Source organism: Octopus bimaculoides, chromosome 7 (assembly GCF_046866305.1).
Source record: "Octopus bimaculoides isolate indiv1 chromosome 7, ASM4686630v1, whole genome shotgun sequence".
NCBI classification, from domain to species: domain Eukaryota; kingdom Metazoa; phylum Mollusca; class Cephalopoda; order Octopoda; family Octopodidae; genus Octopus; species Octopus bimaculoides.
Genome location: NC_142934.1, coordinates 56,979,938 through 57,006,979, shown reverse-complemented (window position 1 = coordinate 57,006,979; position 27,042 = coordinate 56,979,938). Strand labels below are relative to the sequence as shown.

Genomic DNA, 27,042 nt, shown 5'->3' with positions numbered 1-27,042 from the left:
TGAAAGCTGTGAGCTTTGTTAGAAGTTCTATGACCCTGGCGAAGCTGATAATGCGAACCAGGTTCGATTTTGATCTGTAGCTATTCCAACCAATTACTCCGCTAAAGTTTACTAATACACGTACGAGGAAGTCCCCAAAGTAAGCGGAAACGTTCTCTGTGCGACAAGCTAATTGTAGTTCAGGCTTTCACCGCTAGAATCCACTTGATGCAACCCTCAGAGATCAGTATGCCGACCGGCATCGTCAAGTGTAGTCCAACTTCCACGTGGTGCATCTTTGCTTTGCACTGCTTCTCCCCAGTTCGTCGATTTTTGCAATGGCTGAAACGAAGGAACAGCATGCTTCTATGAAATTCTTTTTTCTACTGGGGACAACAGCAGCCAAAATGGTTGTCATGTTTCAGACAGCTTACAAAGATGTTGTCACGAACAAAACACAGTTTATGAGTGGTTTTCACGCTTTGGGAATGATCACTTGTTGCTTGAAGACCAACCTCGTTCAGGGCGTCCTTCGACCTACCGAACGAATGAAAACACCATGAAAATTCCTGAACTGATTTTTAGAGGACCATCACTGAATAATTGACGAATTTGATGTGACTGGTATGTATTGGAGCTCCTGTCAACGAATTTTGAGCGAGGAATTACAAATGAAAAGAGTTGCAGCAATATTTGTGCCTCACTTGCTCACGGAAAGTAAAAAAAAAAAAGTCACGACTGAATGCGTGTCGTGAACTGAAAAAACATTTGAAAGTCGATCGGGATCTTTTTCGAAGGTCATCACTGGTGACGAAAGCAGATATGGAAGAGGTGTAGAAAACAAAAAGAAGTGAAAAACGACGGAGGAGTTAAAAGGCATCACTTTGCAAGAGTTCCAGCACTGATTCGAACAGTGAAAAACGCGCCTTGACAGATGTATTTTGTATGTAGTGGATGGCATGACTTAAAATTCAGGTATTGATGTGTTTCCTTGTATTGATGTGAGTTCAATTTACAAAGAAGATGAGTCGTACCAAATTACCATTCCTAGATATAATGGTAATTAAAAAGGACACGACCATTACTACAGATATATACTATACACCAATACCTGAATTTTAAGTCGTGCCGTCCAATACATACAAAACGCAACATCCCATACTGCTTAGCCAGAAGAATTTGTACCATTGTAGAAGATGCGAATATCAGGAACAAACGCCTAACAGAACTAAGAGAATTCTTGCTCGAACAAAAGTACCCGTCTCTACTTATAGAAGATGGCATATAACGGGCTATGAAAATACCCATACAAAAACTTAGGACCATCCAAAGAAGAGGAAAACAAGAACATCTCATACTATTTATAGCGACACACAACCCATGCCACCAGAATATCTTCAACATTGCCAAATAAAATCTATCAATCATTGCTCAAAGTAATGAATTAAAAGATATAATCACAGATCGAGCTATGGTTCTTAGTAAAAGACGGCCTAAAATCTTGAAAAATTATTAACAAAGGCAAAGTTTGACTTTAGCAACAAAGACCAATCAGTTACTGTATCTAAATGCAATGATAGCCGATGTGGCACATGCCAAATTTTTACATACCGGCCAATATATGAACACAAGAACCGGAAAAAATTTTCACGAACGCAAACATGAACTGCAAAAGCAGAAATTTAATTTACTGCTTCAAATGTCCGAATTGTGAAGAACTATATGTGGGTCAGACAGGAAATGCACTATCAGAACGTTCACGTATGCACCGACAGCAAATTAGAGACCCAGACGTCCGTCAGATACCTTTGAGTAACCATCTGGCAACATGTGGTCGGAAAATATTTATATTTCCATTTCACAAACTACACAGTCCAAGTGAAATCGAGGGAAAAATCAGAGAAAAGAACTTTATTGATAAATTCCAACCCAAGCTAAATATACAATAATAATAATTAGAGGTACTATTTCTATTACTACGACCACTAACTACAACAACAATACTAAAGGTTCTCATGATGACGATAGTAGGAAAATACTAGCTAAGTGAAGAGAAAAGCTAGTAAAAATAATCTTATATAAGGTTTAAAGCTCTATTACCACAGCTACTCCTACCACCACCACCACCACCACCACCAATGACAACAATAATAAAGGTGATGATAGTGGTGATGATGATAATTGAAATGTAAAAATCCCTAGGAAATGTTGTTTACAATATTTTCTAAAAATAGTCAAACAATTGCTGCTTTGGCCAGAGTCAAAATACAGGTCTCTTGACATATTCATCAAAGCGTGACGCCTAAACCAGGCAACAATCAACTTAAGTAATTTAATGAAGCCACACACTGATTGGTCTGAATACAGTTTGCAAAACTTAACATTTTGGAACCTACACAAATGTATTTAAGGCACATACTTTAGCCATCTCACTACTGTTGTAAATTGTAAAACATAACTTTCATCACTACTATATGAACCTGAAGATTGCAATGTACTAGATGCATGAAAGTACTAGTTCAATCAGAATGAACATTCAATATTCTATCACTTCATTATATTATATTATATCATATTATTATAAGATTGTAAATAAAACTTGAAAATCAAAGTTATAATTCCTTTGATTAATATATTCTTCTATTCAGTCATAAACACCCGTGTATGTGTACACACACACATACATACATACATACATACATACATACATACACACACACACACACACACACACACATATATATATATATATATATATATATATATATATATATATATGTATATATATATATATATATATATATATATATATATATATATATATATATATATATATAGATAGATAGATAGATAGATAGATAGATAGATAGATAGATAGATAGATCCAGTCACAGATATTTCGAACGAAAGGTTTGTCTATTGCAGTACAATTAACAACCTTACTTATGTATTCAGAATGAGGACAGCAGATCTCTAAAGTCATAATGAAATACGATACAAAATGCTATAGAAAATATAGTTTTGTACAGAAATATTGAATATACTCAACCTGACATTTAGTGACAAAAACCATAACAATAGGAAATTAATCATTCAGTGATGTTGTCCAAAAGTAACAGTCTATGTCTGAAACCCAAGGGAGAGTGGAAATATTATATTCCAGTCAGAATGACCCTTGACCTAGAGAGTATGTTCGGCTGATCCATATTAGAATAATTCATAAATTAATATCTATTTATACTGAGATCACTAAAAGATACTGTGTTGTGCAGATGATGTGTTTCATACACATTATGCATGTGTGTACCTGTGTGTGTATGTGTGTGTGTTTGTGTACGTTTAATGAAAGCGGAAAGTAGTCGATATGATCTTTCTTCCTGAATGTTGAGAATCTTTATTTCAAGCACGAGTTCCATTCTTACAACTTAGCTGAATACATATTAATTACTATTGCGGTATTTCACCCGGCTCTTTAAGCTCTAAGTTCAATTCCTAGGTTCAAATTTGCCTTTTATCTTTTCGTGGTCGCTTAAATACTATAATAGTCAGGTGCTCCTTTCGACAGTATTGACTACGTCGTCTTCCCTTCAAAGGTGCTGCTGTTGTGATTAAATCTGAAGCCACCATTTTTAATATTACTATTAACATCAAATGTTCTATCGTTGTAGACTAACCATATTATATCATCATTATATTTTCAGTTTTAATTTTCTTTCGAAATATATATATAATATTATATTCTGTAAGTTGTTAGTAACCATGTTGTAGTTATATAATGGTATATTTTATTTCTTTGTCTGTAATGCTATTACAAGATAAAGCAAAATTGAACATAATTATATACTTTTCTATTAAAAAGCTGTCATGACACTGCCAAGAAGAAATTTATCATATATATATATATATATATATATATATATATATATATTACTCTTTTACTCTTTTACTCTTTTTACTTGTTTTAGTCATTTGACTGCAGCCATTTTGGCGCACCGCTTTTTAGTCGCATAAATCAATTCCAGGGCTTATTCTTTGTAAGCGGAGTACTTATTATATCGATCTCTTTTGTCGAATCGCTAAGTTAAGGGACATAAACACACAAATGTCGTTTGTCAAGCGATGGTAGGGGAACAAACACAGACACATAGCTACACACACACACACACACACACATACACACACACACACATATATATATATATAAATACACTTCGGACTTCTTTCAGTTTCCTTCTACCAAGTCCATTCACAAGGCTTTGGTCGGTCCGAGGCTGTAGTAGAAGACACTTGCCCAAGGTGCCATGCAGTGGGACTGAACACGGAACCATGTGGTTGGGAAGCAAGCTTCTTTCCACACAGCCACTCCTGCGCCTATATACTTTTTTCAGGATTATGTAAAAGACAACAAACGTAAAATATGACAACCTACCTATATATATAATTAAAAACAAAACGTGTAATAAATAAACGGACGTATGCTAAATACACAGTTGAACAGAATACACAGAAGGTCACCGATTCTTCATCTATTATCGGCCAGAGGGTCAAACACAATTTCAGCCATATATATATATATATATATATATATATATACACATGTGCGCGTGCGCGCGCGTGTATGTGTGTATGTGTGTGTGTGTGTGTATAGTATATATATATATATATATATACACACAGACTCACACATCCATATATATACACTATCTCACACGCACGGCATTGGTTTATTTTCCTATGCTATTGTAAGGCACATATGCCAGTTTTTAAAGAAACCATAGTTCAATATCCTGTTACAAAAACGAGTATATACATATACTAGAGAAATGCATTGAACAAGAAGTGCCTTTCTCTCTCGTGTTCGTTGATTTAACAATAGCTTTTGTTACAGTTAACAGATATCTATAGCGGGCAATCCCTGGGAAGGCCGGGTGCTCACCACTGTTTGTCAGTATGCTAAAGCAACTGCACCATGTTATGGTTGCTCCTGTCGTCTTTAATGGAAAATAGTTTGCCAAAATTCCTGTTGACAATGGAGTAAAAAGTGTGGGAGCAGGAATATCGTCTTACTTTACTCCATTGTCAACAGGAATTTTGGCAAACTATTTTTCATTAAAGACGACAGGAGCCACCATAACATGATGCAGCCTTGAACCTGTACAACTATCTGGATAAAAGGGGAAACAGAAACTCGAATAAACACATACATGATCATGCATTTTAAGATACACACAAATACATTAGGATCCACACGCATATACCACTAGGTATTTCAAGGCGCATTTAGTCATAAACACACGCGTATAGACATTTGTATAGAAGTGTTTTTAATATATATATAGTCGATCAAACTGGAGGAAACAGTTGTATGAAACTGTGAAATATGTCTAGTACGTCAACTGGACTGTTTTGTTGCGCTAAGCAAAGTTTTGTAGCTTTACTTACAGTTTTTCTCTTTTCTCATCGTCATTTATTGATCTTCCATTGCAATAGACCAAGTTTTCCCCTCCTCACACCAAATAACAAACGAATTACTGTATTACTGCCTGAAGATGATATTTTATTAATAAAGAAGTGATTGATAGAACATACCTTTTAGATCTATGTCAGTCTGGCGGTTAGGAAAGTATACAGCTGTCGACGATGACGGGGAAACTGAGGAGTGGGAAGAAAGTTGAAGAAAAGATAGAAATACAGAGAGAGAAAGAGAGAGAGAGAGAGAGAAAAGTGTATAAAAGGAAAAGAAGAAAGAAGTAGAAAAACGTAGACGACGGCGAAGAAGAAAAAGAATAGAAAATCAAAAAAAAAAAAGAAAAAGAAGATGAAAAATAAGAAAAGAAGAAATGAATGAAATAAAAGAGAAAAATAAGAAGCAGAAAATACGAGATAATTTGATTTTAGATAATATTAGTAGAAAAAATACCATGTTAAAAGATACTGTTTCGTTGACACTCTCAACTCAAAAACATCTTATTGCTTACATCTACCATATTTTTATTTAGTTAGAATAACCGAGACGACAACTGTAATTTGTTGAGTCATTTGACATCGTGTATTGTCAGTGGTAAGTTAAGATCCAGTGATCTTTCGGCTTGTAAACAGAATATCCTATCAAGTTAACTGTTTGACAATTTACTTCCTTACACAAACGCGCACACACATGTGCGCGGGTACAGCGCAAATGGATCTCGGCCGATTACTGCAATGAGTACTCAGTTGTTCGATTTGTTAAAATACCTGCTCATTGAATAAGTTTGTAAGTGGCTGAGTATTCCATCGAGTATTCCATGTATCCATCATGCAATCCTCAAGCAGAATCACCATGAGAAACTGTGTTGTAATAAGGCTAGATCTTTAGATTACGGGTATGTTATATTTGGCGGCCTTCCGCACAGTATCATCCTACCCAATTTCAGTTACAACACTTGGGTGAAGGAATGTCAAATAAAAAAAATGTACCTCTATAAGATGTCACGAAGCTAAACGATTGGAAAGAAAAAAGGAGGCTTGAATTTGAGGTGCGTCAGGCAAAATATCCTTGCATAGAATACCACGAAACGGTGATTGGACAGGAAAAGGGTGTCTTGAATTTGAGATGGGACTGACAGGGCTAAGACCGTTGCCTAGGATGCTACGACGCTGGTCTACAGGACTAGGAAAGGGGTCTTGAATTTCAGATGGGTCGTGAGGGTGGGGCTATGATAAAAGACCCTTATACGGGATGCCACGAAACAGGAAGATAGTAAAATGAAAGTGGTTTTGAATTTGTGATGTGTATAGCAAAAATCCCTAGCATAGGATACCAAAAAGTGAAATAACACGACTAGGAAAGGAATCTTAATTTTGAGATGGGTTCAGTTGGAACTATGGTAAGAGCCCTTTACAGGGATTTCAGGAAACTGGACGACAGGTTTCGAAAATGTCTTCAATTTCAGATGGATCAGGCAGGGCTACCGTAGAGAAGTTCAGCATTGGAAACGATAGGAGCGCGAAATGGATATTAAATTTCCGATGGAGGACTGAAAACACTTTACATTCCATTCTGCTGGTCCGTAAATGGATTAGAACTCAAAATTGAAAGGTTAACTAATACAAGTCACTTGCACGTGACTCTTATTGCAAACATTCACCAACATGCCAAGTATCTATTTACGGTATCTATTTAGAGCTAGGCTCTGCATCAGCGAATGGAAACTATTGACCAATTTGGCATCATACATACATGCATACATTTAGAGAATATATTCATAGATACACACACACTCTCTCTCACACACACACATATGTATATATGATTTGCTTATAGCGATCAAATGTATGAGCCGTACATTAGCTCGCTTTCTCCATCAAATTGACGTTGCCTGAACAGGTGCACGGTGTAGAACGTGACAGGTGTCGAAGTGATCGCAGAGCAGCGTGTGATGGAGTGTTTTGCTCAAGAACACTACGCATTTCCTGATCTAGTAATTGAAACGACAATCTCGCGATCGTGAGTACAGTGCCCTTAGCACTAGGCCATATATGTATATCATATGATTGGTCACTTCTTATGTGTTTAGGCCACTGGTAGTAAAAAATTTCTAAAATATTTTTCTTACCCTGATATATATATATATATATATATATATATATATACAGGGGTTGGACAAAATAATGGAAACACCTTCAAATTTCAAGCAAACTTATTTCAATATGGGGTAGGACCACCTTTGGCAGTAATTACACCTTGAATCCTATGAGGTATAGACTCGTATAAAGTTTGAATTGTTTCCAAAGGAAATTTTGTCCATTTGTCAGTTAAAACAGTCTCCAGTTCTTGTAGTGAGGATGGTGGAGGATATCAACTCCTTACTTGTGTTTCTAAAATGCACCATAAATGTTCAGTAATATTGAAATCTGGGGACTGTGATGGCCAGATAAGATGTTCAACTTCACTAGAATGTTCCTCGTGCCATTCAGTAACAACTTTAGCTGTGTGAATTGATGCATCATCATCCTGAAAGATTGCGTTTTCCTACGGAAACAGTTCTACAACCATGAGATGAATTTGATCAGATTAAATGCTTGAATAGTCTTGACTATTAATTCTGCCATGAAGGGAAACCATTAGGCAGGCAGATTTCCAAGAGATAGCCCTCACCCCAGATCATCACAGATCCTCCTCCATGTTTAACAGTTGGAAGAAGGCAATCTGGGTCAAATTCTTCTTTTGGCTGTCTCCACACGTGTACTTGGCCGGTGGTCGGAAATAAGGTAAAGGATTACTCATCCGAGAAAATAATATTCTTCCACTGCTCATGGGACCAATTCTGTAAGTTTTTACTCCACTCTAATCGCTTTGCAACGTTTGTTTTTGAAAGTAGTAGTTTTCTGATTGCAGCTCTCCCGTGAAATCCAGCCTTGTGCAGCTCCCGGCAAATAGTCTTTGTGGAAACTGTGTTCTCGAGGTGGTCATTACGTTCTGCAGTAATTTTGGGAGCTGTACTTTTGTGATCCTTTCTAACAATTCGGGTAAGAGTCCGACGGTCCCAATATGAAATTTTGGTTTTCTTCTAGAATTTTGTTTAGACGAAGAGGTTTTTCCTCCTTTCTCAAAGGCTGTCATTACTTTCGAGACAGTACTTCTTGATACACCAAACATTTCGGGTGTTTTCGTTACGCTAGCGCTTGCCATCCGAGCACCAACAATTTGACCTCTTTGAAAATCCGATAGATCTGTCATTTTAATGAATTTTAATTACCTTTTCCTGATGATATATGAAAAGAAACACCAATTTTAGCAAAACATATTAAGTAACACTAATAAAAAAAAATCAAAGAAACATAAAAATAAACAAGCCTTTGATGGTTTTATAGATATTTCAAAATTATGATGCTATGATGGTAGGTGTTTCCATTATTTTGTCCAACCCCTATATATATATATATATATATTCAGCTTATGATCGTAAGGTCGTGAGATCAATTCCCGGTGACGCGTTGTGTACTTGAGCAAGACACTTTATTTCACGTTGCTCCAGTCCACTCAGCTGGCAAAAAATGAGTAGCACCTGTATTTCAAAGGACCAACCTTGTCACACTCTGTGTCACGCTGAATCTCTCTGAGTACTAACTACGTTAAGGGTACACGTGTTTCTGGAGTACTTAGCTACTTGCATGTTAATTTCACGAGCAAGCTGTTCCGTTGATCGTATCATCTAGGACCCTCGGAGTTGTAACCGACGGAGTGCTCCTTAATATATACATAGATACTGACATACACAGATACACACACATACATATATACATAAATACACAATTACATACTTCCATAGTCACACATGCATTCATATGCAGCAACAATTTATTCACACACACACACGCGTACATACATACAAGACACATACGTACATACATAAAAACATATATATACATTCAAACATACATTTATATATACATACTTACATACATACATTCATTCATACTTACGCATATAGATACATTCATATATAAATTCATACATACGCCAAGTAGAAGTAACTTGCTCACGGTGTCACGAAGCAAATTGAAAAAAAGAGTTGATAATGGATGGGGCACCTTAGATCAAATATCTATTCCATTAGGGCTAACCCAGGGTTAAACAGCTCAGGCTGAAAGGAAAGCAAAAAGTAGTTTACTTTTTAAAAAATCTATATTTTGAACGTTCTTCTAAATAATTTTTCTCTGGCAAGGAGAAAAAATGTGGAAACAATATAGAAGTTAGATTAAGAAATTATTGTTATCTTAACATGAAATAATGTGTTAAGAATTTTTTTATATTTTCTTTTAACAAGAAGCAAGTTAACGTATTTATGAGTAAGAAACATTTGGTTGCATCAGAAGAACTGAGAACGCGATTTAATGTCTTTTTGTTGTTTTTGCTTTTGTTTTATATAACTTATACCACATGTACCGATGCACGATGTATTATGTATGCATACACACACACACACACACACACACACACACACACATATATATATATACATACATACATACACATATATACATATATGTATTTCTCTCTCTCTCTTATATATAATGTGATATAACGTATATATATATATATATATATATCGGATATACGCATACACACACATACATACACACACAAACACACACGCACATATATATATATATATATATATATATATATATATAAAATGGTGGTATGAATGTATATTTGACTGTATGAACAAGTATTTCCAGCATTGCACTGAAATAATATTTGAGATTTTAACCTTGAAGGAGAGTGAGGTGTGGAAAGAAAAATAGTCAGAGAAAGAATAAGTGAGTGCGAATGAGAGAGAAAGAGATGAGAGGGGAGATTGAGAGAGATAGAGAGATAGAGAAGAGAGAGAGAGAGAGAGAGAGAGAGAGAGGAGATTGAGAGGGAGAGAAAGAGAGGGAGAGAGAGAAAGATAACAAAGTAGCGCTAAAAATCGATGGATCGCTACTTCGACATTCTACGAGGTTAGAACCTCGAGTCAAACATTATCCCGAATATATCATCTGATGTTGTAGAATTCAAAGATAGATGATATAATCATATATTATATTGATTTCTTACAGAGGCACAAGACCTCAAATATTGGGGATGATGCAGTTGATTAAAACTTTCGTGATTATATTTCTAGTAATTAGACTGCCTAAATGTTTCATTAACTTTCAGTATAATTAAGATTTTATCTGTAACATTATACATTAATATATATTATACTTGTGTTCACTGTCTGAAATCTCGTTATCATTTACGTTATAATGAGATATTGATTAAGAATTTTAATCTATACTGAATATGTTCATAATTTTCGTATAGATGCTGTCAGGCAATCTTAGTACATTTGGCTGGTACTTTAGTTTCTATATTCTGGAAGGATGAAAGTTAAAGTCTGTCCCACCGAGATTTGAACTCAAATCATAAAGAAGGTAATCAAACAAACACTTCAGAGTATTCTGTGGTTTTTCTTCCAATTCTGTTATCTATCACCCTCAGGAAACTCATGTTAAAAATTCCCTCATCGGCACACGGATTCCAATTTTGGAAAGAGTAACACTTCCGTGACTATACGTCCAACAATTAAACTATTCATGTGTTTCGTTGATTTTGAATATAATTAAAATTTTATCTGTAATATTATGATATTATAAATTAATATATAATATGCGTGTGTTGAAATTTTGTTATCGCTTATGTTGTAACGATATTTTGATACAGGTTAATCTAAACAGAATATATTAGTATATAACAGAATATATAGAATATATTAGTGATGCTATGAACATGTTTAAATCGACTCCAGTATTTGGGTAGGAGATTATTTGGTTGATAAATAAAATTCTAGCCAAATGCAATAAGGTCACCGAACACCACCTGTATGAAAATTTTCCTTTGGTTGATTAAATATGCGGATGTATATTACTTTGTCTTTTTTACTAATCGGTGCCACGAGTTTATTATTAATAATATAAGGCTGTACCTGATCAAATCCTCTGCGAAAAGGTAAAGAAATAGCAGAAATTATTTTAGAAAAACATATGGCATTACAAATGTAGTATTAAATATTAAAATATAACGCCCATATTCTGTTGAATATATATATATATATATATATAGAGAGAGAGAGAGAGGGGGGAGTAAGAGAGAGAGAGAGGGAGGGAGAGAGAGAGAAAGAGAGAGAGAGAGAAAGAGAGAGAGAGAGAGAGAGAGAGAGAGAGAGAGAGAGATAAGGAAATAATTTTATTTTCACACACAGGATAATGCTAATAATGCAGCATGAACAGGATAAATTATCCATATTTTGCAGATTTTTCTGCAAAATATGGATAGTTTATTCTGTTCATGCTATATTATTAGCATTCTCCTGCGTTTGAGAATAAAATTATCTTTGAATACATCTCAACGCTTCTAAAGCAAACTTTGTTTGTTGACTTTCAACGTAAGTTGAATTTAATATATATATATGTAGCGTGTGATAGGTAAATTGTCACCGTTTTATATTTTTCATTGCGCACATTGTTTTTGTTTTTGTCTACTACACAGATAAACACGGTCAGTTGAGCACCGTTTGTGAGAAAAGCAGCAATTCACTCTGTCAAGACATTTCGAGACGACATGCTGTACTGCTCGGCATTCGCGCCGGAAGCTCCAGTACGAACATATCAGTTTGAGAATAGTGCAATCTCAGGACATGTATCAAGAGTGATAAAAATCAAACATCCAATCAATATCATGGTGTTTGGGGTGATCACTAGTGATCGGGACGTTATGCCTCCATTCATCTTCCCCCGCGGCATCAGACTCAACACGGAAGCCTACCTAAATTGCCAGGAGGCTGCCCTGTGTCAAGAGGGTGGCTGCTCGAAGACCGTGTGCTTGGCAACAGGACTCTGCACCATGCCATACAAGTAGGAGGACCCAGTCATGGCTGTCAGACATTTTCTGCGACGTCACCCCTAATATCTGGCTACCGAACTCCCCAGACTGCAACCCTCTTGATTATTATGTGTGGGGCGCAGTTGAGTGAGAGACCAACAAAACTCTTTGTAACACACCAAAGATGAGTGAAGGCAAGGATTATAGCAACATTCACTAACATAAACAAGAAGACCGCCCAGAAGAGTTGCAGGCGATTCTGAAGTCGTCTGGAGGCCGTGGTTGAAGCCAATTGCAATTTTACAGAATAAATTTACTCTTTGGCATTTCCAGTTATTTTTATGTAATTTTTGGTAAATATATTTGTTAAAATGAGATTTAATTTAGACGACAGTTTATTCACGCCGCGTCCTGTATATAAATGCATATGCATTCATACACACACACATATATATTGCATATATAGATCAGTTTTGAAGTTTTATTACCCTTATACAAGAGAGGGGTTCAAAAATGCATTAGCCGAAGAATTATTTTTTCTTAAAACATTTTGTCTTGTCAATTTTCCCTACACAACAGATTGGAAATGAACTATAAAAATGAAACAAAAATTGTCTTCATTAAAAAAAGTGTTTAAGTGGCGTTGAACAACTCAAATAACATTCACCAACTGGTTGTTTGAACCTAAAATTCCAAAATTGAGAAGTGACTACACGTTATTGCACTGCGTTGTATATAATGTCTGAATGGACATGTGTGTTCCCTAGAGTAAAGTTCTCAAATCGTTTTGCATCAAGTTGTCTGTAAGTAGAAGTTAACTATTGGGTAGATTATTACTATCATACCCACTTTAGTAATATTGTATTTGCAAATTTGCTACAATAAAAGACAAAAACTGAAATGAATTGTACCGAACAATCCATGTGTTTAATATTTTGGATTCTAATTTTGTCGGCAGTTGAATATATTATATCACTTTTAGTATCTTGTAGATAACAGAGATGAAACAACACATAGTTGTCTGATCATAGTAAAAACTGTGCTCTTTTACAGTGTTACGAGCAATGAGGTTATTATCTCTATATCGGCGAAATACATTGTGATGTCCATTTTAATATAATCGTTCTTGATTACTAAGCGTTAGCAAGCTGAAAATGACTCCGATAAAAGTCGTTTACATGTGAATAGGGAGTTAGTATGAGAGTTATGTTTTAGCTGTTATAGGTGGAATACTCGTAATATAAGCCACTAACGATAGAATATAGAAACAGAATTTGTTTTATGTTATCAGTCATAGTGCAACAAAGTGAATAGTCGCTGCATTAAATGTTTTAATTCACCCCAAACGAACTATTTATGTTAATATTAAAACTACTCGCAAGTTATATGTTAGATATTGCAGGTGACACCAGTGAAATATATGATAGAATTTTGAAATAGAATTTGTTTCATGTATTAGTCATCGCGCAACAAAGAGAACAGTTGCTGTTTTTAGTGTTTTAATATCATGAAATGAATTAATAAAATTACTTCCAGCAGCAGTGTTCTTGAAAGAATTTATTCAGTAGTGAAAGGATTTACTGGCATTAGCTGATAAATATAAGCGGTTTAAGTAAATACAAATAGAATGTTTATATATTGTGATCCTTATGTTTGGTGCTTCTGGAATTTTTTTTATTTTTTGAAAGAGAAAGGCTAACTTTAAAAACTTGATTATTGTAATTTAAGTATCGCCATGGCTTTAGTGTATATAGTTCACTATATATATATATATATGTTAATTCTCTAAATGAAGTATTAACAGTAACTGCATGATAAAGTGTAGTATATTGCCACTGAAGTGTGGCTGACCCCTAGGGGTGGATGTTACTGTTGGGTTTAGCCCCAGGAGGACATCTCCTCCAGCTGGCTTATCGACACACTACTGTGTCCTGTTTGCCAAGGGAAGTTATCCCTCCCATCATGATCTGTAGCACGAACGGACCCGGGTTTCAGGGTTATTTCCCTTCGTCGGCGTTCGATAGCCACTGATCTTTGATGAGAGAGATAAAATCTTGGCAATCATATCTACTTTTCCAGTGAAATTCTTCACTGATATCGAAAAGGTGAAAACAAGCAATGTTAATTCTCTAAATGAAGTATTAACAGTAACTGCACGATAAAGTGTAGTATATTGCCACTTAAGTGTGGCTGACCTCTAGGGGTGGATGTTACTGTTGCTTTTAGCCCCAGGTGGACATCTCCTCCAGCTGGCTTATCGACACACTACTGTGTCCTGTTTACCAAGGGAAGTTATCTATCCCATCATGATCTGTAGCACGAACGGAACCGGGTTTCAGGGTTATTTCCCTTCGTCGGCGTTCGATAGCCACTGATCTTTGATGAGAGAGATAAAATCTTGGCAATCTTATATCTACTTTTCCAGTGAAATTCTTCACTGATATCGAAAAGGTGAAAACAAGCAATGTTAATTCTCTAAATGAAGTATTAACAGTAACTGCACGATAAAGTGTAGTATATTGCCACTTAAGTGTGGCTGACCCCTAGGGGTGGATGTTACTGTTGCTTTAAGCCAGCTGGAGGAGATGTCCTCCTAGGGCTAAAAGCAACAGTAACATCCACCCCTAGAGGTCAGCCACACTTAAGTGGCAATATACTACACTTTATCGTGCAGTTACTGTTAATACTTCATTTAGAGAATTAACATTGCTTGTTTTCACCTTTTCGATATCAGTGAAGAATTTCACTGGAAAAGTAGATATAAGATTGCCAAGATTTTATCTCTCTCATCAAAGATCAGTGGCTATCGAACGCCGACGAAGGGAAATAATCCTGAAACCCGGGTCCGTTCGTGCTGCAGATCATGATGGGAGGGATAACTTCCCTTGGCAAACAGGACACAGTAGTGTATCGATAAGCCAGCTGGAGGAGATGTCCTCCTGGGGCTAAAAGCAACAGTAACATCCGCCCCTAGGGGTCAGCCACACTTAAGTGGCAATATACTACACTTGTTACACTTTATATATATATATATATATATATATATTACTTAGCCAATTATTTTCTTAATCTTCGTCGTCACAAAACAACATAGTTTTCCTATGATCACTTCGTTATATATTTAGACGTGACTAGACATATCACATTATGTGTTACAGTATATATTACATTACACATATGCAACCGAATATTTGGATAGCAATCAACAAAAGAATAAAAATTTTACTAGAAATAATCATTTCTACCATTGGTGCCAGGTCACATGTGGTTAGGCAATTAAACGAACCTCAGTACTTAACTGATTGATCCTTTTTTTCATCGACCTCGGACAGATAAAATAAGATTGACCTTTGCAAGATTTGAACTCAGAATGTAAAGAGTAGGGATAAATATTGCTCGTTATTTTGTCAGTGGCTTTAAGCGATTCTGCTAATTCACAGTCCTTATTTTAAATTTTGCTAAAAATTAAAACTATGATTTAAGTTAAGCGAACGCTGAATCAATGTTAAAACGCTGCATTGAACAGGATTTACCAGCAGCTTGGAGTTTGACAATTCATAATTCGGAGCCTGTTAAATTCCACCGTTTTTCATTCCACACCTTTTCACACAAGTAAGTACCAGAGATAAAGTGTATTAATAGACGAATAAAAAGAGATAACATAACTGACATTTTGGATTTGTGGATCCCTTTCGCATCAGAGGTTCTGCAACATTAGCAAGAACATCAATCTTATAGAAGACTCGATGTTCTATCATGAAATTGACGGAGATCAAATATTTTTACATCTGGGAAATATGATTTATTCAAGTTTCGAAGTAGAATGTAATATATCAAAACGTGGCTCACTGGTGAATTGAAGAATTAAGTAGAATCGATTGAGGAACAAGAGTCCAATCCCATAAATCTTTAATGTAATAGCTATAAAGAATCGTGCTGTAGTAGAATGTCCTTCAAATATCTCGGGCAAATTTCGAATGTTAATGAATGGCATATGCCGTATCTAACTTAATATAACCATCAAATAAAAAGATAGCTTATAGGATATATAATATTTCTTCTCAGATATCTTTCATTCCCTTTCATGAGTTGATCTTTAAGTGATCACTTGATCCACTAGAAATAGCAGCCAGACTATCGACAATCAAACTCAGCTGTCTTGAAAATGACACAGCAGACACCGTAGTCTAACATATATAAGAAAAGAGACAACATGATTATAGACAGAATGCTTTTCTAATCATAATTCTTGCAGAATAGGGTTCATGCGAGACTGAAAACAACAACAACAATAAAAACAACGACAAACACCAATTTGTTGGTTACCGTCCTACAAATATAATGACAATCTTTGAACAGAAATCATAGAAACTAAATTGAACTCTACTCAGTCCATTTGCATAAATGATTACATCTCAAAAATGTATTTCTGACAGCTGTAGAACATATTCAGTGCTTCAGTAAAGTTGAAGTAAAATCTCATGAGACCATTACAATATTTAATACCAATATTATTAAAATAACTGGGGTGATTTCATCTATAAGAACGATAAAAAGAAATTCCCAAAGAGAGGAAGTTAGTTCTTTCGTTTATTCCCCGGAGAATATTTTAATTTGAAGCTATAAGTAATCACGGAAACATGATTTGGTTGATTTCCAGCCAATATAGAGTAAAAATAAAGCAAACAAAACAAAAACCAAAAAACAATAATAATGACTATTGTTCATACTTTGTTCGTACAACTTCTGTCTACAGTTGTATGGAAAATATAGAATTGTTCTTTACGTTTAATTTCCACGCAATTACTTTAACCTAGTCAGAAACTTTCTAATGAAAATATATTTTGAAAAAAGCTACAATAACACCTCTAGAGTTTATGTAGATTATGGCAGAGAGCTTATATATATTATAAAAAATATTTATCCTAAAAAGTTATGTAAATTATTTTTGTTTGCTGCAAATGTTTTAATTGTGATTAGAATGTAGCAAGAAAGAATCGCAAGACGGATTTTTCTAGCCGAGCCAACAGGAAAGAGACCTAGAGGTGGACTAAGAACAAAGTACTTAGATAATATACATAGTAACCGGAAAGTGAAATGACATTGGCTTCTGATAGGACCCTATAGAGGAAGTGCCTGAGGATACTACCCACACAACTTATCTAGGAATAGTGGACGGAGAAGATGGACGGGTGGATGAATGTGTTAAAGTTATATACTGGACAATAATTAAGTTATATAGCAACAAGTTTGTCACCAATTTAATTGTTAATGAAATAAATTAAGCGAACTGAAATTTTAGTATAAAAGTGTTTAATGTGATAATTCCTTGGTTGCAACTATCTTTGTAACCGTTTCACTCCAAAAGGTTTCTTTGAACTTCGTAATATCCAATACGTTATATTCAAAGTTACATTCCTTGCTCTATTCAGCGTAACATAGAATTGATAATGGTTGAACACAAACCAAAGAATATACTGTATTTAAATATTGGTCTTGCGATTTGTTTATTATCATCTGAACTGAATGAATAGAAATTACCCTTTTTCAGTTTGAATGTTGAAGTTGTGTCGCATGGAGATAGATCATAACTACCCATCTGTCTGACTGTCTGTCTGTTTGTGTATCAGTATGTGTGTCTGGATGTCTGTCTTTTTATCTATCTATCTATCTATCTATCTATCTATCTATCTATCTATCTATCTATCTATCTATCTATCGCTTTGTATCTATCAATCTATTTATCCACTCTTCTATCTATCTATCTATCAATCTATCTATCTGTCTGTCTGTCTGTCTGTTTGTCTGTCTATCTATCTATCTATATATCTACATTATTTACATTATTTACAATTGACGGATATTTGTCCTCATCGTTTCGGCTGATATACCCTCCAGCCTTCATCAGGCTGATGAAGGCTGGAGGGTATATCAGCCGAAACGTTGTGTTAACAACAAACAAGATGAGGACAAATATCCGTCAATTGTAAATAATGTAAATAATGTACATAATTCCTCATCTCTTAAATATAGAACTGTATCTATCTATCTATCTATCTATCTATCTATCTATCTATCTATCTATCTATCTATCTATCTATCTATCTATCTATCTATCTATCTATCTCACTCACTCACTCACAAATTATTTTCTCTTTCTTTCTTTCTTTCTCTCTCTCTCTCTCTCTCTCTCTCTCTCTCTCTCTCTCTCCCCGTCTCTTTCCCACACATGTGTCCTGATTCCTTTCTTTTTGTTTCATTCAATATCTTCATTTACCGTTTCTCTTCAGTTTCCAATGTCATTCCCGTTTATACGCTTCGACACTATACACGAATTTCGCTCGGCTTTCACTCCCTCTCTTTCTGTCTCGTATTTATTATTCACTGATCGATTCCCTGTTATTTTCTCACGTCACCTCTCAAATTCGCTCTTTTATTTCGTGGGTTTTGTTCCATCACGTTTCCTCCCACCCTTTCTTATTTTATTGCTACCCTTTTCACTCTTTCTTTCATCCCTCCCTGCAGTACGCAACCTGGTCGCCTGCTGCTTGTCAGCGGACTACAAATCTTTCTCTTTCTTTCTTCCTTTCTTTCTTTCTTTCTTTCTTTCTTTCTTTCTTTCTTTCTTTCTTTCTTTCTTTCTTTGTTTCTTTGTTTCTTTCTTTCTTTCTTTCTTTCTTTCTTCGCTTTCCACTCTGCCGATCTCTCTTACCTTTTTAACTATCTGATGCATCTCTCTCTCTCAGCTGTCCACGTTCTTAAAACATTAACGTGTTACCCATTATATGACAAGTAACGCTTGAAGTACACTTTTGCCATCATGGGTAATAACACGTATTATGGCATGCACACTAATTAGAATTTAACTGTTATCAAATTTCTTGGTGCTTATACAAAATGATGGAATCAATACGAATATGCAAAGCAAAAATATTTATCAACTTAATATAAAATTTAAAACAAATTTCTCATTTTCATCCCAATACTAATTTGTTATTTACCCTCCTCCTCCTCCTCCTCCTCCTCCTCCTCCTCCTCCTCCTACTACTACTACTACTACTACTACTACTACTACTACTACTACTACTACTACTACTACTACTCCCTTATGATTCCCTTATGATTCGTAATTTCATTTTTATTTTTCTCTTTACTTAAGTTAGCTTAATCATACCGCAATTATCGTAAGGTGTAAATATTTATTCCTTTAAGAGAAATAATGTTTTTGAAATAGAGTATCTGCTTTAATGTTGTATACTGATTTTCTCCTCTGGAATACTCATTAACTCAATCTCTCTTCTACTCATAATTTATGCTTAGAATTAATATTGATCAAATGTCACTTCCAACGCGACCTAAGTAATATATCTAACGAACCTCTTAGCTCTATATGACTCCTTTGTGAATTTGAAGGGGTCAATAATAGTTTAAACCGGGTAGGAATTTTGCTATATCCTATTACAATCCTATCATGATCTGATAAATACAATCTCTAAGTAAGGCTGCTGGTATGACTTCATACCACTCATGCTAGTCAAATATCGCTGGTTTTACTACTAACTATCTCCCTTAAAATGTTCTCCATAACAATCAACATGGTATACTTTGATAAGGATAAGATGGTGTTAAATTCTTCAGTCACTGTGGAATTTTGGGCGATCAAATATGGGCTCGGTTAAAGTGCATGAATAATGTAATTTACACATAATTCACACAATAACAGAATTATGTAATTTACAGAATTATGTGATTCACAGAATTATGTGATTCACAAATTATGTGATTCACAAATTATGTGATTCACAGAATTATGTGATTCACAAATTACGTGATTCACAAATTATGTGATTCACAGAATCACAGAATTATGTAATTTACACAGCTATCCGAAACGTTAGCAAGCTGATTAAAAATGTATAATTCTCCATTCTTCTGTGTTTATACACACACATACACGCACGCGCACACACACACACACACACACACACACACAGACAGACACAGACACACACACACACACAGACACAGACACAGACACACGCACACATACACACACACACACACACACACACACACACACACACACACACCCGCACACACACACACACACATATCTTCTTCGGCGAGCTGGCAGAAACGTTAGCGTGCCGGGCGAAATGCTTAGCGGTATTTCGTCTGCCGCTACGTTCTGAGTTCAAATTCCGCCGAGGACGACTTTGCCTTTCATCCTTTCGGGGTCGATTAAATAAGTACCAGTTACGCACTGGGGTCGATATAATCGACTTAATCCGCTTGTCTGTCTTTGTTTGTCACCAATGTGTGTAGCCCCTTGTGGGTAGTAAAGAAATAACACATAACTTCTTCGTCGGCGCAGGCGTTTTATCGTCTGTCCAATAATTTATGTGGCTTCTTCTTGACCGCTTCTTCCGTGTTTATGCCTCTGATGACTAATGAAGCCGATTCTTGCATGGAAGCGTCTATTGCAAAGTTCATAAGGAATCCGTAGTGGAGGCTTTGACTGTTGCAGCCTCCATCTTCTTTCTTGTCGTTTATCTTCTTACCCCCGTCATTCAACTTCAAAATGATCTGTCAAAGTGGAGATGGATATATATATATATATTTGATGAACAATTCAAAAGTATATAGCCCTGGATACAAATGTGTACCGTAATATTATGTGAATAAATAAGAGTTACAGATCTTTCGTCAGTGTTACTAATAGCTTCTTGTCATAAATGCTGTTCGTTAGATAGAGACAGACATAGATCGGTAGCTAAATAGATAGATAGATAGATAGATAGATAGATAGATAGATAGATAGATAGAGTTCTTTATTCAACCAAATCCTTTCATAATGTAACTGAATAAACACAGGCCTTGAATTGTAACTACGTACACATTATTAACATAACGCAGGAAGATCAGTAGTTCCAACTTCTTTAGTTCCTTACCTACCTACCTACCTACCTACCTACATACATACATACATACATACATACATACATACGTACAAACATACATATATATCTACTGCCTACATACACGGACACGATAAAAGTAAATAGACATGCCACAAAACATTGTTTTATGTTTATTTTAACTTTAAAAGGTTTATATTTTTTATTAATTGACCTTTTTATGTTTCAGGTTCTATATGTGACTTGTTTTATCATGCCACGTACAAAAGACGCCTTGGAACTGTCTGAATCTTAGAGAGGTTATATTGTGGGTCAGTCTGAAAGTGGACTTAGTATAAAATCGCAGAAAACCTTGGGATCCCACGTTCTACAGTTAATAGAGTGATTGTGCAATTCGCCAGAGAGGGGAGGAGTTCACATTACCTCACCCATGGTCGACCAGGTTCTGACAGGACCCTGCACTTTGTTAAAAGAAGAGTGGAGGATAATCCTCATTGCAAGGCCTCAGACATAGTAGAACAAGTTGATGTCAATCCCACAACAGCTGTCAGGCATCTCCACAAACTTGGCTACTATGGCAGATCAGCAAAAAAAAAAAACCACTTCTTAGACTAGCTAATATCAAGCGGAGAAAAGATTGGGCCAGTGAGATGGTGGAGAGGCCACTAACATTTTGGGACACTATCGTATTCTCTGATGAGTCCAGATTTGCTGCATTTTCTGACAGTGTGGGTCTGGAGGCTTTGTGATCAAGAATTTGACGTGAAAAGATTGGAGCCAACAATGAAACACAGCAGCTGTTCTGTGATGATCTAGGGAGCAATTTGGAGCTATGGTCAATCAGAGGTGGTGGAGTGTGAAGGAACATAAACTCAGATAAATATGTGCCCATATCACAGAAATGACTCCTTCCAGCCTTCTCCAGTGGTGAAATGGTTAAAGAAGACTATTTATGGAAGATGGAGCTCTTTGTCACACGGCTAAAAAGACCCAAGATTGGTTGAAAGACAATGGCATTAAAAAACCTCCATGGCCAAGCCATTCACCAAATATGAACCCTGTTAAGCACTTCTGAGGCCTAACGGACAGGACACTTTATAAAAAGAACAAGAAAGCATCCTCAAAGCCAGATCTTTTGAGATTACTGCATGAAACTTGACCAGAAATTCTTCGAGAGAATATTCGTCATCTGATCAGTAGCATGTCTAATAGGGCCTTTGCATTGAAGAATGCAAAGGCACGTCTACTAAATATTAGATATTCACATTATAATATTTAATAGATAACTTAAATGTATAATTTCAGATTTAAATAAATTTGAACAATTATAGGAGTGTCTATTTACTTCTGTCATGTCTATGTACACACCCAGCTACCGAGCCTGCCCACCAGTCTGTCTGTCTGTCTGACTGTCTCTCCTCTCTTTCTCTGTCTATCTTCTCTCTCTCTGTCTATCCTCTCTTTCTCTGTCTATCCTCTCTCTCTCGCTGTATATACATAATATGCATGTATTTATATATTATTTATAATCGTATATACTTTATGTATCTATACATGTACCTATATATGTATATGTTATATATATGTATCTATCAATTATCTATCTCTATATAGATATGTATATATATATATATGTGTGTAACTACACACGCACACACACACGTGCACATACACACACACACTCTGGCTTATATTTATGTATACGAATGTACAAAAGATAAGCAGATACACATATAACGTTAATGTGTATAAAGCGAGATCGTTCTATTTGATAATTTCATCTCATCAGGGGACGTGAAAGTCGGCAATAACAAGAGCTTCAGTATTTAGGGATCGTTCCGACTTATACTTCACGCATCTAACATATTTCCCCTCTTCGCTTCTTCTTATATTCTCCAAAAATGCCTGTACGCTCACTTTTACTTAACAATGTCCCAAAGAAAAAAATAAGCAAAAAAAAAGACGACACGCCATACATTTACAATACACGTACACACACATGCAAAGACAGACCATAACTATTCCTAGCTCCAATCTTCACTACTCTTTCTCTCATTGACTGTCATTGACCAGCCACCTTGCACTCTCTATTTTCTAAAAGCCTTCTCAATGTCTACAATTTTTTTCCACGTTTTGATTCTTTTGAATCTATTGTTCAGCCTTTTCCCCGATTCCATAATTATTTTGTTTAATTCTGTCAGTTTTCTAAAGCATCTAACACCCTTCATATCGCTCACCTCTAACCCATTCTCTGTATATTTCTCTACGAACCACTTCAATTATATTGGTTTTTGTACTCGCAACTTACTGCCATTAAGACATTAAAACAATATATTTATAAAACACGCACACTCACACGAACACACAGATGCATATACACACGTATATATATAGCTGAAAAATAACATACAAAATGAAATCGTAAACAAAATAAAGGGGAAAAAACACGACTGCGAAATATAATGAAAAAGAGGAAAACAAGATGTTCGCTGTTTTTGTCATCTAATTGTGGACACAGTGACTGTAATTCAGCAGTCCGTTGACACATATAGCGAACATATAACGAACAAGAAAACAAACACTATAGTGCACAAAAGCCTAAATTAATGTTCAGATAAAAAGGCAGGATGTATTTCAATAAAACTCCAGTTAACACTGACATAAAGATCGAAATGTAAACTTATTGATTTCTTGCTGAGTGGAAATAACTTTAATATCGATTACCAACTGTGTTATGTTTGTGAGATAGCGTATGCTAACTGAAAAGATTTGATGTTATGACTTACCAAGATGTGTAATGTTAGTTATGAGATTTGTCTATGTAGCTTGCTATGTACATTTATATAGCAAACTGTAATAGATGATTGCTTTTATGACACAACAGATGGATGTCTTAGGGTTAATTTTTTAAGGACTTTTTTTCTTTTCAACAGTTCTTAAAACATTTATTCATAAACATGTTTTTTTTCAATGGGGATGATAATATATTGCCCGACTAATGCTAGTAATTCGAGAGGTGGAGTCATATCAAATTCACTAATGGAATGTCGGACTGTAGAGCGAGATAATGTCTTGTGATGAGTGACGATGGCAACCAGGTTTCAATTACCAGCTTACACCCGGCAAAAGTGAGAGAAACAGTGAAAAGTTATAACTTCTGAGGATTTCTTTCGGAAAATAGCGACTATAGGCTGACTGGTCTGTGACAGAGAAGGGAGAAGGGGGGAAAGTATAGCTGTGTGGTGAAGAAAATCACTTCATAATGTGTTGTTTTAGGATCATTTGTACTGCACTATATCTGAGGCAAGTGTCTATATACACACATATATATATATATATATATATATATATATATATATATATATATATATATATATATATATATATATATATATATATATACAAGCTGACGTACCCGGTACTTCTCGGGAAAGCGGAGCTTATCCCTTGGTTCCGTTCTCATAATTGTTTTGCTAATCCAAAAACAACAATACAAAGTATGTAGCACTTAAAACGGTTTTTGTGCATTTACAGAGAATACCAAATTGTCTTACTCAGGATCTTGTTTTGAGGAATTCCCAATAAGTTATGAATACCCAAATTATGAAGTTAGTTGTGTAATAACATGAAATTAGTTACCCGATAGTAAGAATTCAAATAAAGTAGCCGCTAAAAGGGCTTTAATCCGTTTCCAGAGTATATAGAACTTAGGAGGAAATACTAATAATGTATGTATACTAAAATCCCGAAGCATGTAACATAATAACAGATTAATCAGATATGAGATAATAATAATTCAAAGTAAATAACTCTGAAAAGGGCTTTTGTGCGTTTCCAGAGAATATTACCCTCAGGGGCGCTAGTGTTGGCATATTCATGAATAAGTAACTAACAGAAATAAGTGGATCTATTGTTTAGGAAAATACTATTTACTTGTTTGAGGGTTGTACTAGACAAATTTCGAAAATAACTCTAACAGTTCAAATACTAAGAAATAAGCATACTCAATTTTATTTATACCGAATAATTTCAGAAAATGAATGGGTTATTTCCCTTAGCTATATATAAGGATCCCTTACAGGGGCGAATGGGTTATTGCTCTTGGCTGTTAACAGAAAATATATTAGATGTATATAAAGATCCCTTCCACGGGCCTTATTATCGATTTTTTTCAACAATCTGAGTATGCCATTAGGTTCGCGAACATGAGTTCTACTCACCTGCCAAGTTTCATCAAAATCGATAAAACGATGTAGGAGGAGTTAGCTAACAACTCTAAAAACACACCCACAGACAGAATTTCCCACATATGTAGTAGATATATATTTATAGGCGCAGGCGTTTTCGTGTGGAAACATGTTAAGCGATCCGTTTCCCAACCACACGGTTCCAGGTTCAATCCGACTGCATGGGAACCTTGAGAAAGTGTTTGCTACTATGGCCCCAGGACATATATTCGAATGTAAGATCCAGGGATCGAGGTGTAGGACGAAAGTTAGCTTCAAGCAGCTCGTGGTAATTCTAAAGGAAACAACTTTCAGGGAAATAGTGGTTTATTAAGGTGAAAGATTGTGGATTTCTTTCGTATCGAAGTACGATAAACTGAAAACAGTTCTTCTTATATCTCACGGTATGCGACCAGGATTTCCGGGTGTGCGAATAAGAATACAGCAGTTATGGAACGGAGTAGATAAGATCCGGACTACATATATCTCATAGCGAGCGGAACTTCAGAAGTGGTAAATATCCAGGCGTGGTGTATACCGCAGGCTACACCTCGGGCCAAGAATATCTTGATTAAATGCAAGTTTACATTGCTGCAAGAAGGTACATTCCGTAACTGTTGTATAAATATATGTGTATGTGTGTGTGTGTGTGTGTGTTTGTGTGTGTGTGTTTGTGTATTTGACTAAAACTCCTTTAAGACGTTCCTCCAGCATAGCTGCAGTCAAATGACAGAAACAAGTAAAAGAATAAAAGAATTTATGCTTATATATATATATATATATATATATATATATAGATAGATAGATAGATAGATAGATACACATATGTGTGTGTGAGTATTGTATTCGTTATACTGATACAAGAATGTACTTAACTCTTGTCTCCAGTATGTATTAAAATTTTCTACATTTGTTATTTAATAGTTATTTGGGGATGATAAGATCCGTGATATACTGATGATGCAAAATCAATAGCAATAGCCATCCCACGCTTATATATATATATATATATATATATATATATATATATATATATATATATATATAAACTTGACAAGTAGAACTCATGTCTGCAAACCTCATGGTAAACTTAAATTATTGAAAACAATCGATAATAGGGCTCCTGGAAGGGATCCTTATATATGTCTAGTATATTTCATATAAAAATCCAAGGGAAATAACCCATTCGGCCAGATTTTAACAACCAACGGAAGAAACCTATTCATTTTCCTAAATCATTTGTTATAAATAAAATGTAGTATGCTTATTTCTTAGTATTTGAACTGTTAGATTTATTTTCAGAGAGACAGACAGAGACACACACACACACACACACACACACACACACACATACACACACACACACACACACACACACATACACACACACACACACACACACACACACACACACACACACACACACATATATACATACGACAGACTTCTCTTAGTTTCCATCTACCGAATTGACTGACAAAGGTTTGGTCGGCTCGAGGCTATAGAAGATAACACTTACCATGTAGTG

The 27,042-nt window shown here is 35.4% G+C and overlaps 1 protein-coding gene across 13 annotated transcripts in view; it reads right to left on the bottom strand.

Moving 5' to 3' along the window:
- The window catches only part of LOC106875689 (uncharacterized), a 339,933-nt gene that overhangs the window by 223,091 nt on the left and 89,800 nt on the right, over positions 1-27,042 (bottom strand). For 6 of the 13 annotated variants that reach the window (XM_089355340.1, XM_089355338.1, XM_089355347.1 and 3 more), the window contains one exon: positions 5,569-5,631. The exons of 6 other annotated variants lie outside the window; for them this stretch is intronic. The gene's annotated coding sequence lies outside the window, so the exon portion shown is untranslated. Of the gene's footprint in view, positions 1-5,568; positions 5,632-9,480; positions 9,607-27,042 lie in introns of those variants that run through there. One more of the 13 variants, XM_089355342.1, reaches the window with a different exon arrangement.